Source organism: Rana temporaria, chromosome 2 (assembly GCF_905171775.1).
Source record: "Rana temporaria chromosome 2, aRanTem1.1, whole genome shotgun sequence".
Classification (NCBI taxonomy): domain Eukaryota; kingdom Metazoa; phylum Chordata; class Amphibia; order Anura; family Ranidae; genus Rana; species Rana temporaria.
The window spans coordinates 519,194,542-519,210,732 of NC_053490.1; positions in this window are offsets into that span (position 1 = coordinate 519,194,542).

Genomic DNA, 16,191 nt, shown 5'->3' on the forward strand with positions numbered 1-16,191 from the left:
AATAGGCGTCCAAAAATGTGAGAAGTGGGCGCAACGCTGTGCGCTCACTTCTCACTCAGCTGTATGTTAGCAAAACAAAGGAATTCGCTTTGCTAACATTGAACCCCCTTTCAGGCAATCAGGTGCCCCGGGTCTGTGTTACCTGTCACCTAATTGGCTGAAATGACAAGCGCTGTCATTGGATGCCTATCAAGCGTCCAATCATAGCAGAGGAGGAGTGGGTGGGAGAAACAAGGTAAGTGCCAGGCAGACGGGTGGCACAGTGGCAGCATTTGGGGCACAGTGGCAGCATTTCAGGCACAGTGGCAGTGTTTAACGGGCACACTGGCAGCATTTAGGGGAACAGTGGCAGCGTTTGGGCACAGTGGCAGCATTTGGGGCACAGTGGCAACATTTGATGGGCAAAGTGGCAGCATTTGGGGCACAGTGGCAGCATTTGGGGCACAGTGGCAGCATTTGATGGGCAAAGTGGCAGCATTTGATGGGCAAAGTGGCAGCGTTTGGGGCACAGTGGCAGCATTTGGGGCACAGTGGCAGCATTTGGGGGAAACATTGGCAACGTTTGATGGGCAAAGTGGCTGTGTTTGATGGGCAAAGTAACAGCATTTGGGGCACAGTGGCTGCGTTTGATGGCACAGTGGCTGCATTTAATGGGCACAGTGTTTGTGTTTGATGGGCACAGTGTCTGCGTTTGATGGCACAGTGGCTGCGTTTGATGGGCACAGTGAGGCTGCAATTGATGGGTGTTTTTTTTTCAGCGTTTGCGCCCCCCCCCCCCCCCAAAAAAAATGTTGAGCACCAGCCGCCACTGGCTCCACGAATCAAACCCATGCATGTTCTTTCATCACTAGTTGCAACAATTGGTCTCCCTGATAAAACAAAGACTAGTTTAGACTTTCAAAGCTATCAGAGACCACTAATATTAATATCCATAAAGATGTGACCTTGTGCATCTCAAAAAGGTGTTTTCCACGTTCACTAAATAATTAATAAAACAAAAAATTTGGGGGGGAAATATCTCCTATTGTACTCATCTAATAACTGAAAGGATTTAAAGTATCATTCATTTATGTTGAAGCAATTTCAACACCTCCATGTGAATAAGAGAAAACAGTGTGTCCTCCACCCCTGATGACATTCTCTAGGACGGAACCTCTAAGGTGGAGCTAAGGAGATACTGTTGTCAGACACAATCCATTGGGTCATCCATGTAGAATTTTTAAGGTTTGAATAAAATTGTTTTAACAGTACCAAGACTATTCCTCCTCTTTTCTTCATGTGGATAATGGATGGATACACCACATGGATGGATAGAGTTTACCTTGACAAAGCCATTATAGGGGAATAAAGTCTTTCCTGGTATTTCTCATATTATTCTTCCATGAAAGGATGTTTGGTTTCTGAGTCCAACATGATGTTGCTTTATCAAGCCCATATAGACCTTTTCTATTTGTGAGGTCCAACTATCTGGTGGATCACCTATTTTCTCTGTTGACTGGAAGAAACATCGGGCCAGATTCACGTAGAATTCCGGCGGCGTAACGCATTGCATTTACGTTACACCGCCACAAGTTTTATGGGCAAGTGCTTGATTCACAAAGCACTTGCCTGTAAACTTGCGGTGGCGTAGCGTAAATCCGTCCGGCGCAAGCCCGCCTAATTCAAATGGGGCGTGTATCATTTAAATTAGGCGCGTTCCTGCGCCGAACGTACTGCGCATGCTCTGTTTTGAAATTTCCCACTGTGCTTTGCGCAAAATGACGTCGCACCAACATAATTTTTTGAACGGCGACGTGCGTTACGTCCTTTCCTATTCACAGACGACTTACGCAAAAAAAAAAAAAAAAATTCAACGTGGGAACGACTACCATACTTTAACATGGCAAGTCTAAATATAAGCCAAGAAATAGCAGCCGTAACTATCCGCCGGGAAAAGCCGACTAGCGACGACGTAAGAGAATGCGACGAACGCGCGTACCTTCGTGGATCGCCGTAAACAGCTAATTAGCATACCCGAAGCGGAAAACGACGCAAACTCCACCCAGCGGTCGCCGAAGTATTGCACCTACGATCCAAAGGCGTACGAAGCCGTACGCCTGTCGGATCGAAGCCAGAAGCCGTCGTATCTTGGTTTGAGAATTCGAAATGAAGATACGACACGGCAAATTTGAAAGTACGCCGGAGTATCAGCAGATACTCCGGCGTACTTTTTCTGTGAAACTGGCCCATTGTTTTCTATATGTTTTCTATTATTCTCATGGAGATATATACGAGTTACTTTAACATTAAAGTGCTGCATTACTAAGAAGATTCTCTATACAGACAGTATATCAATCATATGTGTGCTGCTTTTTGTTTGCATACTTGTATTAGCACAGATGTTTGTATTTAATTGTTATTTTAAAATATAATTTAAAGTATAATTTTTATTTTTAACCCAAGAAAAAAAAAAAAATTAACAATTTGTATGGCGATCTGAATACTTTGTAGTGCAAAGGAGGGATTTGGGGTCTTTTAGACCTCCGATCAGGGCCTTCTTTAAGGGAGGGCAAAAGGGACAGCTGCCCAGGGAGGCCCGGAGCAAAAGACAGCAAAGACTAGCAGAGGGCCGGGCATGACAGAGTGTCTAGTGACACAGGAAGGGTTAAGCTAAGGGGGTTGGAGGTAGGAAGAGCAGGATTGGTGTAGAGAGGGGCGGGGGAGTTAGAAGGATCAAGTTCAGAGGAGGAGCAGGATTGGCTGCTGGTGTCAGGGGAGTTACCCTATAAAAGGGTGGGGCGGGGCCAGGCGGGCACTTGCAGTCAGGAGAGCAACGAGGAAGCAGCTTTTCCTCCTGCTCTCACACAGACAAAATGGCGTCCGTCGACCTCGTGCTCGCACGCTTGCGGGCCGAGGCAGCTCATCGGGGCACAGACTGGCTAGAGAGGCGCGCTGCAGAATGGGTCGCGGACCAGGCGGGCGGATCGGGAGGATCGGGCGGCGGTGAGTTGACCCCACGCGGGCGGAGGTCGCGGCCTCCGGCCCGCTATTCCCCGGGGCCCTCATCCAGGACTGCAAGGGGGGCCCGGAGCCCCCCGGGGGGGGCGGTCGGCCCCCCCGCCGAAGCGGGTGACCAGAAGCGGGACGGGGGGGACAGAGCAGGACGCACGCCGCCGACCTCCGTCGGTGGGCGGGGCCACGGGCCGTACCGGCGCCGCTTCCCCAAATGCGGGCGGCGGGGGGGGGACACCTTCTCCTTCTGCGGCAGGAACGGGGGCTTCAAAGGGGAAAAAGAAGGCCTCAGACCCACCTGGCACGGCCGTGGGGCCCTCTACACGTGGGGCCGGCGGTTCCGCGGGTGGGCGGGGCTCGGAGCGGGGGGCATCAGGCAACGCGGAGTCATCGTCGGGTGGTCTGCCTGCTGCAGCAACGCGGGGCAGAGGAACAGAAAAAGGCCGGCCGGAACGGAGGGGGGACTCCGGGGCCTCCAGGTCATCTTCTCCTGGGGGACTGTCGGCCGCACCGATCCCAGTCGGGGAGGACAGGTCGGAAGGTGTGCCATCGGAAGACGAAGATGGTGAACCAGAGAGGGAGTCAGCGGTGGAAATCCAGTCTACGGCAGCGGGGGCGTCTCCCGGCAGGCCTGGTAAGTCCACTACTTTACATGTATCCTCTTTAGCTGACGCATTGTGTGAATTGTTGGGAGTGGGGAGGGGGGGGGTTCCAGCACCTCCGCCGCCAGTGGCGGTGGCTGCACCGGTGGTGGCGGGCGTTGCGCCTGCCGCCTCTGGGGCTGACGCCCTGTTGACGGAATTGGTGGGAGGCCTCAAGGAGCTTTTGGGCCGGGTGGCTGCTGTACAGGGCCCTTCGCCACAGGTGGCTCCGTGGGCACCTGTGGCTGTGGGCGCGACTGGGGGTGATGCTCCGGCCGGAGGGGGGGTTGCGGCTTCGCAGCTTCCCCCGGTGGCCCCAGTGGCAGGACAGGTGGGGACGGGAAAAGGCAAGTCAGGGGGGGCCCCGGAGGTGGTGACTCGTTCCGATCTGGTACGTATTGCGGATGCGGCAAGGGGCGAGGTTTATATATGCTACGAGTGTCCTCTGGGGGGTCATTTAAAGCAGGAGGTGAAGGAAAAAATTTACAAGAGCGAATATGTAGAGATATTCTCCCTGTTGCCGTTGGAGAAATTCAACCTCGATAGGGTGAAGCCGGATGATTCTAAAAAGGAGGATGAGGAGAAGAGGCGGTATAGGTTGATTCCGCGCACTTTCGTGAACTGGCTCCAGGCGTTCGCCATTATGGCTAGCGTCGTTGGTGAAAAGAACCCAGAACATTGCTCGGCGTTGTTCGGGTACATGGATTCAATTGGGGAGGCGCATCGGGTGTACGGGGGGTCGGCTTGGCTCAGGTACGATGAGCAGTTTCGGCAACGGCGGGCAGTTAGGCCCTCTCTGCGCTGGGATCAGAAAGATATCAGCCTCTGGATGCGGCTCATGTCGGCGGCTAAGGCCCCGGCGCAGTCTTTTCACGGGGGGGGCCGGGGGTACATCCTCCTCAGGACCGTCGGCCGGTAAGAAGTGGGGAGTTTGCTGGCAGTTCAATGAGAACGCCTGCAAATTCGGAGGATCATGTAAATTCAAACACGAGTGCTCAGGGTGTGGGGGCTCCCACCCCGCGGCCAAGTGTTTTAAAAAGGGAAAGCGTGCCGGTGACGCTGCTCAAAAAAGGGACGACTCCGGTGAAGGGGGAAAGGATGCTACCTTTCCTAAGTAGGTACCCGGACAAGGCAGCGGCAGAACTATTGTCCTCGGGGTTCAGGGACGGTTTCAAGATACCGTGTTCGCTGGCGGTGGTGCCGCCGGTGGCACGAAATTTGAAATCGGCTCTCTTTAATCCGGGGGTGGTGGGGGAAAAGTTGGGCAAGGAAGTGGCACTAGGACGGATGGGCGGGCCGTTTGCGGCCCCGCCCTTGCCGGAGCTGGTGGTGTCTCCGTTGGGGGTGGTGCCTAAGAAGGAACCGAACAAATTCCGTCTTATTCACCACCTGTCATTCCCAAAAGGGGGTTCGGTCAACGACTTTATCGATCCGGAGGCTTGCACGGTGTCCTACACGTCGTTTGATGCGGCGGTACGGTGGGTGCGGCGGTACGGACGTGGGGCCTTAATGGCAAAGGCGGACATCGAATCCGCCTTCCGGTTGTTGCCGGTGCATCCTGACTGTTTTAGGCTGTTGGGATGTTGCTGGCAGGGCCAATACTATGTGGACCAGTGCCTACCCATGGGCTGCTCCATTTCCTGCGCACTGTTTGAGACATTCAGTTCCTTTTTGGAATGGGTGGTCAGGGATGTGTCGGGCCTGGACTCGATCATTCACTATCTGGATGACTACCTCTGCGTGGGGCCGCCTTCCTCTGGTGTGTGTGCGACTCTACTGTCAACGTTGCAGCACATTGCGGGACGTTTTGGCGTGCCCTTGGCGGCTGACAAGACGGAAGGCCCCACGACGGAGATTAGTTTTCTGGGTATAGTGATCGATTCGGAAGTAATGGAGTGCCGTCTTCCCAGGGATAAGCTCGAGGCCTTGAAAGCGGAAGTTAGAGAGTTTCAGGGCTTGCGGAAGGTGCAGCTGAGGACTTTACAGTCACTGCTGGGAAAACTTAATTTTGCCTGTAGGATCATTCCCATGGGCAGAATATTTTGCCGGCGGCTGTCGGCGGCTACGGCGGTGGCGAAGGCCCCCAATCATTTCATTCGTTTGTCTAAGGAGCATCGGGAGGACTTGAAGGTATGGTATGAGTTCCTGACATCCTACAATGGCAGGTCGATGTGGCAGTCCAGTCCGGTGAGTAACTTCGACGTGGAACTGGTAACGGACGCGGCGGGGTCCACGGGCTATGGGGCTTTCTTCAAGGGGCAGTGGAGCGCAGAGCCTTGGCCGAGGTCTTGGGTGGAGGCAGGCTTTCTCCGGAACCTGGTGCTGCTGGAACTTTTTCCGGTGGTGTTGGCCATTGAGCTTTGGGGGGAGGCCTGCAGCAACCTAAAACTCCGGCTGAACTGTGACAACATGGGAGTGGTTCAGGTAGTGAACCGCATGTCCGCGTCGTCACAACCGGTCATTCGGCTCATGCGGCATTTAGTGTTGAGGTGTTTGCAACTTAACATTTTCATTTATGCCGTGCATATCCCGGGCGTCGAGAACACGCTGGCTGATTCATTGTCTCGTTTTCAGTGGGACAAGTTCAGAGAGCTGGCCCCGGCCGCGGAGGCTGTCGGGGTCCCGTGCCCAGGCTGGATTTGGGAGCTGGCGCTGGATTAGCCGCCTCGTGGATTAAGCGGTCCGTTAGCACGGCCACATGGTCGGCCTACGCCAAGGTATGGAAGGAATGGTTGGAGTTGGGTGCCGAAGCTGGGGTCGTGAGCGGGGGGCCAGAGGAGCGGTTGCAGGTAATTTATTTTGTATCCAGGAACATGGAGCTAGGCGTGTCCGTGTCCTCCATTGAGAAAAAGTTGGCGGGTTTAGCGTTCTTTTTTAAACTGATGGGGGGGGTGGATTGGACCAAGGACTTCTGGGTCAGACAGGCAGTGAAGGGCTACAGGAAAGGTCGTAAGGTGCAGGATGCCAGGAGGCCGGTCTCTTTTGCCAATTTGGTAGGTATCAGGGAGGCCTTGGACGGGGTGTGCACGGGGCAGTATGAATGCCTGTTATTCGCGGCGGCTTTCTCGCTGGCATTTTACGGCGCGTTCCGCATCAGTGAATTGGTTAGCCCTTCTCGCATGAGGGCTGGGGGGCTGATGAGGGAGGATGTGTGGATATCGGAGGATAAGGTGGGTATTCGATTGCGCAGATCAAAAACTGACCAGAGGGGCAGGGGGGTGGACGTGGTTCTTTTTTCCCTGCCGGGGGCCAGAGTATGTCCGGTGGCATCGGTCAAGGCATTTTTGGGGGTCAGGCCGGAAGGGGGCGGGCCGTTGCTTAGGCACGAAGATGGGTCTTTCTTGTCAAAGTTCCAATTTGTGGCGGTTTTTCGCAGTTGCTTACAAGAAATGGGCTTGGACAAGTCCGAGTTTTCGTCTCACTCCTTCCGTATCGGGGCGGCTACCGAAGCTGCCAGGTGCGGGATGAACGAGGCGGCAGTACGGAAGATCGGGAGGTGGGAATCACGGAGGTTCCGGTCATACGTGCGGCCTCAGTTGGTGGTTGGTTAATGGGGAAGGGAGTGATGAAAAGGGGGGGGCTTTTGCTAGGGTTGGTGTTCGTTGGTGAGCATTGTGGATTGCTTATTTCATTTCAGATGGAGGGACTACACGCCTCGTCTGGATTTTCGGACATTCGTACGTTTGCTGGGGGGCAAGAAGGGCTGATGAGAAGCCGGAAGGCAGGCAGCTGGGTATTTCCAGGAAGGAAGCGGTTTTGAGGTGGTTGGGGATACCTGGGATGATGTGGGGTAGGGTGCTACCAGAGGTCGAGAGGTACGCCCGACTGGACAGGCCCCCCGATGTTCTGGTTATACACGCGGGGGGGAATGATTTTGGTGTGCGAAAAATCAGGGCTCTGATTACGGACATCAAAGCGGACTTTGAGCGGCTGCGAGCGGCCTTTCCGGGGACGGTGCTGGTGTGGTCGGAAATTGTCGCCCGCACACAGTGGCGCAAGGCTCGGTCAGTTACAAAGCTCAACAGAGCCAGGACTCGGGTTAACCGGGTGGTGGGTAAATTTTTGGCACGCCTTGGGGGGCTAGTGGTACGCCACCAGGAATTGGAGACTAATGTAGGCATGTATCTGAGGAGGGACGGGGTCCATCTGACGGATGTGGGGATTGCGCTGTGGTCGATGGGGATTCAAGAAGGGATCCAGAGAGCGTTGAGGTTGGGTGGGGGCCCTTAAAGGTGGAGGTGTCATCCTTTCGGGCTGTGGCGGTTAGTTCTGTTGGTCCTTTATGGTGGCAGTAGAAAACGTGTGAAAACGGGGGTGGGGGGCTCATCAATATGATGGGCCCCTTAAAGTGTATCCCAGCGAAAGGTTAGTTGGGATACTGTAACGTTTGCACTGTGGGCGGGGGTTGTCTCCGAGCGTACTACACGGACTGGAGGCCTAAAAGTTTAATGTTTGCTCGCAGTGCATTGTTCATCTGGTATATGGTAAAATGGTGGAGAATGGGTGTGCTGCCAGAAAGGACCAACAGAGTGGGGGTTTATTGTATGTCATTTGATGTTGGATATTTACTGTTTCATTTAAGTTGGAGTTTTATTGCAATTTATGTTTTAATAAAATAGGCTGTTGTGGCCAGTTTACTCCAAAGCAAAGGTGTGGTCTCTTTACTATATAGTAAGTGGGGGACAATTAAGGGGTGGAGTACATGGGGTCTCAACGGTCGAAGGTTATTGTGTCATATCTGGACTACACTAGTCATGGGCCCTGTCATTGTTGTGGGGCCCAAAGCAGCTGCCTCATACTTGCCAACTATCCCAATTTAAATTCCCTTGTCCCTTGAAATTTTAGTCCTTTGCTGTGTCCTGATATCTCAGTGTGAAGTGCTGCTACTAATGCTGCCCAGCTCTGTCCTATTGTTGTGTACAGATGACTCACCTGCAGACCCTGTGTTTACATGTAAATAACCGACATTGATATGTACTGTAAATAAAGGGAGCATTCATATGTAAATAGCAAGTGTAGACAATTCATAAAAAAATGTGCAAATCTCAATATAAAAACACTTGTATTTGTTTTTCACATACCATTTGTGTATATTTATCATCATTTTATCTTTTGCAAACAGAGCTGAATGCTGGTAAAAAAAATATTTTATATATAGTTGACAATCTGTGCACTTCCTATGTTGGTTATACATTTATGATATTTTGAGTGATATTTTGTCTTTTTACTTTAAGCAATGACCTCCACTTTTGACACCAGAAAAGTAACGGTCCTGCAGAAATTAGGACTGCTGAAAACAATTCAATTACCCTCCCCCTTCCCCCCCAACACAACATTTCTGTATTAGATGATGCTATTTCTGATTTTCTTTCCTATGTGGTAACCTAAATCCCCAACTTGCATCTCTATGACTATTTTTACGCTTTGGTCTTGCTTCTACCTTACTTGTGTGGCTTACCATTTAGCATTTGTCACAAAGTGGTATATAATATACATGCACTTTCTTTCAATGCTTCCAAGAATCAATATCGCCATGCAGAAGCTTGCTACTTTTTATAAATCTGAGAATCCAGTTCTGACGCCTGAGTGGGGGTGAGCCGAACACCCCCCCCCCCCCCCCCCGGTTCGGTTCGCACCAGAACATGCAAACAGGCAAAAAATTTGTTCGAACACGCAAACGCTGTTAAAGTCTATGGGACACGAACATGAAAAATCAAAAGTGATCATTTTAATGGTTAATATGCAAGTTATTGTCATAAAATGCGCTACTTTACAGGCATACTATTCACACACCCCCTAGGTACGAAATTTAAAGGAATATTTCACTTTTATTGTTTCACTTTAAGCATCATTAAATTCACTGCTCCCGAAAAAACAGTAGTTTTTAAAACTTTTTTTTGCATTGATACATGTCCCCTGGGGCAGGACCCAGGTCCCCAAACACTTTTTATGACAATAACTTGCATATTACCGTATTTATCAGCGTATACTCGCTTTTTCGCGCCGAGTTTGAATACTGCGCCGACATATACCGAGCGCAGTACACTCGGGTATAGTCGGGCAGTCTCGGCTCCTTCCGCGCTGACGTCCTGGACGTACAGGACGTCAGCACGAGAGTTGCCGAGCCTGCCCGACAATACACGAGTGTACTGCGCTCTGTATATGTCGGCGCGGTATTCAAACTCGGCGCGGGAAACAAGCAGGGAGGACGCGAGGACGCCGCAGAAGGACGCCGGACCCGACGAAGAGGACACCCGAAGCCGCAGACGGACGCCGGACACAACGAAGAGGACACCCGAAGCCGCAGACGGACGTCGGACCCGACGAGGCCGCCGATGGACGCCGCTCAAGACACCAAAACTGTAAGTACAAAAAAAACTTTTTTTCCACAGGATTCGGGGCAACTTTAGGGGTGCGCGGTATATGCGGGAGCGCGTTATACCGCGATAAATACGGTAACCACTTAACCCCCGGACCATATTGCTGGTCAACGACCAGAGCACTTTTTGCGATTCGGCACTGCGTCGCTTTAACTGACAATTGCGTGGTCGTGCGACGTGACTCCAAAACAAAATTGGCGTCCTTTTTTCCCCACAAATAGAGCTTTCTTTTGGTGGTATTTGATCACCTGTGCAGTTTTTAGTTTTGTGACAATTTTGAAAAAAAATAATATTTTTTACTTTTTGCTATAATAAATATCCCTCAAAAAATATATAAAAAAAACATTTTCCCTCAGTTTAGGCCGATACGTATTCTTCTACATATTTTTCGTAAAAAAAATCGCAATAAGCGTTTATTGATTGGTTTGCGCAAAAGTTATAGCGTTTACAAAATAGGGGGTATTTTTATGGCATTTTTATTTACTAGTAATGGAGGCGATCAGCGTTTTTTTTTTCGGTACTGCGACATTATGGCGGACACTTCGGACACTTTTGACACATTTTTGGGACCATTGGCATTTTTATAGCGATCAGTGCTATAAAAATGCATTGGATTACTATAAAAATGCCACTGGCAGTGAAGGGGTTAACACTAGGAGGCAGGGAAGGGGTTAAGTATGTTCCCTGGGTGTGTTCTTACTGTAGGGGGGTGGACTGACATGGGGAAATGACTGATCTTCTGTTCATACATTGTATGAACAGAAGATCAGCATTTCTCTCCCTGACAGGACCGGGAGCTGTGTGTTTACACACACAGCTCCCGGTCCCCGCTCTGTAACGAGTGATCGCGTGTGCCCGGCGGCGATCGCGCCCGCCGGGCACGTGCACGGGAGTCGGGGGCGAGCGGGGGGGCTCACGTTCGAGTCGAACTCATGTTTAACTCGAACATAAAGCTCATCCCTACCCCTCCTGAGATGTGCAAAATTCCCAACAAACGTACACACTTACAGCAGGTAAAAGAAGTATTGAACATGTCCCTATTTTTCTAGGTAAATATATTTCTAAAGGTGCTATGGACATGAACTTTTCACCACATGTCGGTAACAATCTATGCAATGCTTACATACAAAGACACCAAAACAAAGAAGGTCAGAAATGAAGTTATGTGTAATAAAATGAAATGACACAGGGAAAAAGTATTGAACACGCTAAATGAAACTTATTTAATACTTAGTACAAAATCCTTTGTCAGTAATGACAGCTTCAAAACGCCTCCTGTATGGAGAAACTAGTCACATGCGTTGCTCAGGTGTGATTTTGGCCCATTCTTCCACACAAACAGGCTTCAAATTTTAAAGGTTCTGTGAGCCTCTTCTATGAACTCTGACATTTAGGGCCAGATTCATAGAGAAATACATTGCGCAGCGGCGGCGTAACGTATCCCATTTACGTTACACTGCCGCAGGTTTACAGCGTAAGTGCCTGATTCACAAAGCACTTACCTGTAAACTTGCGGCGGTGTAACGTAAATCCGCTCGGCGCAAGCCCGCCTAATTCAAATGGGGCGGGCACCATTCAAATTAGGCGCTTACCCGCGCCGAGCGTACTGCGCATGCTCCGTCCGTTAAATTACCCGACGTGCATTGCGCTAAATGACGTCGCAAGGACGTCATTGGTTTCGACGTTAACGTAAATGGCGTCCAGCGCCATTCACGGACGACTTACGCAAACGACGTGAAATTTTGACGCGGGAACGACGGCCATACTTAACATTGCTAGACCACCTAGAGGGCAGCCTTAACTTTTACGACGCGTATCGCTACGGAAACTACGTAAATTTAGATCGACGGGCTAAGCGGACGTTCGTGAATCGCCGTAACTAGTCATTTGCATATTCTACGCCGACCGCAATGGAATCGCCACCTAGCGGCCGGCCTAGAATTGCAGCCTAAGATCCGACGGTGTAACACAGTTACACCTGTCGGATCTTAGGGCTATCTATGCGTAACTGATTCTATGAATCAGTCGCATAGATACGACAATCGTATCTCAGAGATACGACGGCGTATCAGGAGATACGCCGTCGTATCTCTTTTGTGAATCTGGCCCTTAGTTTTTCCCATAGATTTTCTATTGGATTCAAGTCAGGTGATTGGCTGGGCCATTCTAGCAGCTTTATTTTCTCTTTCTTTGAAACCAATTGAGAGTTTCCTTGGCTTTGTGTTTGGGATCATTTTCTTGCTTAACCTCCCTGGCGGTATGATTCTTTCAGAAAAAACATGCTGAAAGCGGTACCATTATTTGCAAGGAAATTTGGCGTTTTATATTGTAGGTCTGTCATTTTTAGAAATAACTCACTTAAATCTGACCAAACAAGCTTCTAATAGGCATCCCGGGTATGAAATTTTTTTAAAAACAAAATTATAAATTATAATATAATAAATAATTATAAATCAATATAACAAATAATAATATAATTATAATAAAAATTATTCAATAATGTAATCAAATCAAAATCACTGAAATTTGCTCAGTTGCAGAATTGTTGCTGTCATTATTTTTTTTTTTTTATGACGAATTTCCCCACAAATCGCTATCGCACAATTCTGCAAGTGATTATAATTTATTATCGCTGTTTTTTAGCTGATCTAAAACTATTTTTGACATAAAGGGACACTTTTGGTTGCTATGGACAATCTACAGTTTGCAGGGAGAAAGAAACGTTTTTATTATATAAAATGACATGCAGGGCAATGGACAGACCACTAGGGACAAGGGGGGTGTGTTTTTTTTACATACAGTACTGTAATCTATAAGATTACAGTATACTGTATGTATAGTGTTTGTTTACTTTTTTGAATTTGGCGCCGTTCTCCGTCCCCGTGCGTCGTAACGTCGCAGGGAACGGAGATCGGCGTCACACGGAGGCACTGTGTGAATCGAGCGAGGTCCTGCTCGCTCACACAGCGCGGTGGCATCGCTGGATCCAGGGACAAGGTAAGTGAAACTCCCTGTACATCCAGCGAGGCGAGCCCGAGTCTGACTCGGGGTTACCGATCCTTGCCCAAAAATCTCACCCCGAGTCAGACTCGGGAACACCGCCCAGGAGGTTAATTATCCACCCTCATTTCATGTTCATCATCCTGGTAGGTGGCAGCAGATTTTTATCAAGAATGTGTTGGTACATTTTCAATTCATCCATCCCTCAATCATAGGAAGTATGCCAGTACCGTATCCTGAAAAACAGCCCCACACCATGATGTCCCCATCTCTAAACCTCACTATTGGTATGGGGGGGGGGGGGTTTGGGGTGATGTGCAGTGCCAGTTGACCTCCAAACATGCTGTGTATTATGGCATCCAAAGAGTTCAATTTTGGTCTCCTCTGACCAGACTAAATTCTCCCAGTTTCTCACAGGCTTGTCTAAATGTTGTGCAGCAAACGTTAAACAAGCTTCAATATGCTTTTTCTTCGGTGAGCGTGCATACAGGCCATGCCAGTTAAGTGCATTACTTATTGTTTTCTTTGAAACAATTGTACCTGCCAATTCCAGGTCTTTCTGAAGCTCTCCACAAGTGGTCCCTGGCTCTTGGACAACTCTTCTGATTACAGTATTCTTTTCACGCCTCTGTCAGATATCTTGCGAAGAACACCTGGTCACGGCCAGTTTATGGTGAAATGATGATCTATCCACACCGGATTATAACCCCAACAGTGCTCACTGGCAGGCCCGGATTTCCCACAAGGCCACTGAGGCCAGGCCTTGGAGCGGCAGGGCGCCAAAGGGCGGCAGTGGCATGGAGTCCCCCGATGCCTGGAACATACAGTTAAGGGGCGGTAAGTTATGGGGGAATCCGCTCGCTCGTTAACAAGTGATTGCGGCAATGTCACCAAAATCACTTGTAAAATGTGTGCTCCCGTCCGTCCTCCCCTCCCCCCACCCCACATACCTCTCTTTGCTGGCTCTGTCTTTGGGACTCCGGGCTCCCCCCGGCCACCGAGTCTGTCTCCTGTCCCTGCTGCCGATGTACACAGTGAGAGGGGAGAGCTGTGCTCTTCCCATCTCAGCTGTGATAGGAGTTCTAGCACAGTGCTAGGACTCCTGTTTTGGAGGTGACAGGGTCAATAAAGAGAACATGTCACCTCCAATTGCAGTCACACAGGGAAATGTTTTCTCCTGTGTGATAGCAAAAAAGTTAAGTGAACAAAATTGATAATAAATAAATAAATAATAAGAAATAATAATTAAATTAATAAAATAAAAAAGTAAAGAATAAGAAAAATAATAAGAAAATTATACAAAAATTTAAAAAAGTAAGCGACAAGCTAATAAAAAATAAAAAATGATAAAAAAGTAAAAAAAAAAAAAACATATTTTAACTAACTGTGCCGCTCATTCTCCGTTGATTTGGGGGGGTGGGTTCGGTTGGCAGGGAGGGGGTGCATTGCGGAACCTGGCCTTGGGGCGGCAGGGAGAGCAAATCCAGCCCTGCTCACTGGGGCATTCAGGAGTTTAGAAATCCTTCTGCAACCAATGCCATTGGTATGTTTTGCAACAATGCATAATGAGATGTTTCTTGTGTGACACCTTGGTAAAGAGACACCTTTTTATAGGTAAAAACTGATCAACCAGCGCAAATAAACCCTAAAAGACAGCAGCTAGAACACTGAGGGTCAACATATCAAATCCCCAATAGTAACTAGTTAAAAAAGCAGTGCAGCTAAAAATTAAATGAATGAACGTCAACAGTCCATAATCTTCACACAATAATCAGCAAACACCAATGAGTGTCCAAGGTGACTTCTTATGTAACATAAGGTGACTGTGTGACAACCTCCACCAACGGTATTCTTAGCAGCTCACCTCAGGATATAGACCCCTGAGCAAGTCAGTTAGGTCTTACAGGTAGTTCCCTCACTGGGATAGTAAAGCAGGATCACTGTGTATGCTGCACACTGAGATGGATACGTACTGGTAGCTGATAATTAGCTCTCAAACTCACGCTATCAAATCCAGCTAATCGGGTGCATAGAGGAAGAAGCAATAACATCTAGTGCTCTCCATATGTGTATAAAAACATTTATTCAGTATAAAAGGTACATTTACAAGTGTCGCACTGTGCCTCGGTGCAAAGGAACAAGCAGCATAGAGTAATCCACAAGAATCAGCGTTCAGGACGCAGGTGACGTCACGCAAAGTCACGTGGTTCCATACGCGTTGCGTCCCAGGGGGCGAGGCTTCATCAGCGGCAACGGAATGACGTGAGTCACCCGCTATTAGTACTCTAAACTGACGCCGCTCAACCAATAGAGTTAATGCACACACAGCATTGTCATGGTAACCCGGCTAACAAACCAGGAGGACCGGAAGTGGCGATAGTTTGAACAAATCATAGGAAAAACATCCAAGCCGGATATGCCCTAGTTAAAGTGCGCTTGCACTCCTGGTGGGATACAATATACATCATAATTAATAATAAAAATAGATGTAAAAAGTCAAAGAAGACAAATATCCAATAAGACCAAATAAAAAGCATGTAAAAAGACACGCGTCCCCGCTGATTCTCATAAGACAACTATAAAACACATATGGATAAATTACCATCTATTTTCATAGATTATAACAAACACTAACGATCAGAAATAAAACAATTAACATCAAAATCAACGTTCAAACCAGCCTGTACTAAAACTTTTGTCTCATGGATCCAATGAGATTCCAATGAGGGGAGGGGGAGGGAAGAACCAGGGAAGAAAAGGAAAGGGAAGGAGGAAAGAAGTTGGGAGGAGAAGGGGGGGGAGAGGGGACGGAAAGAGAAAAAAGGGGGGGGGAGGGGAGGGGGAAAGAGGGAGGGAAAGGGGACCAATGGAAGGAAGGGACAAGAGGGGAAGGAAAAATACCTGCACGGTAGTGTTACAGCTATGTATCCAGGCCCGGATTTTCTCCCTTTGCCGCCCCAAGGCCGGGTCCTTCAATGCCGCCCCCCCACACACACACACACGATCACATAGGGTGCCTTCATCCAGACAGGCCCAGGGCTCAACACATCAGGGTACAGTGCACATCAGGGAACGGTACAGAGCTCAGCACATCAGGGTACAGGGCACAACACATCAGGGTAAAGGGCACATCACATCAGGGTACAGGGCACAGCACATCAGGGTACAGGGCACAACAC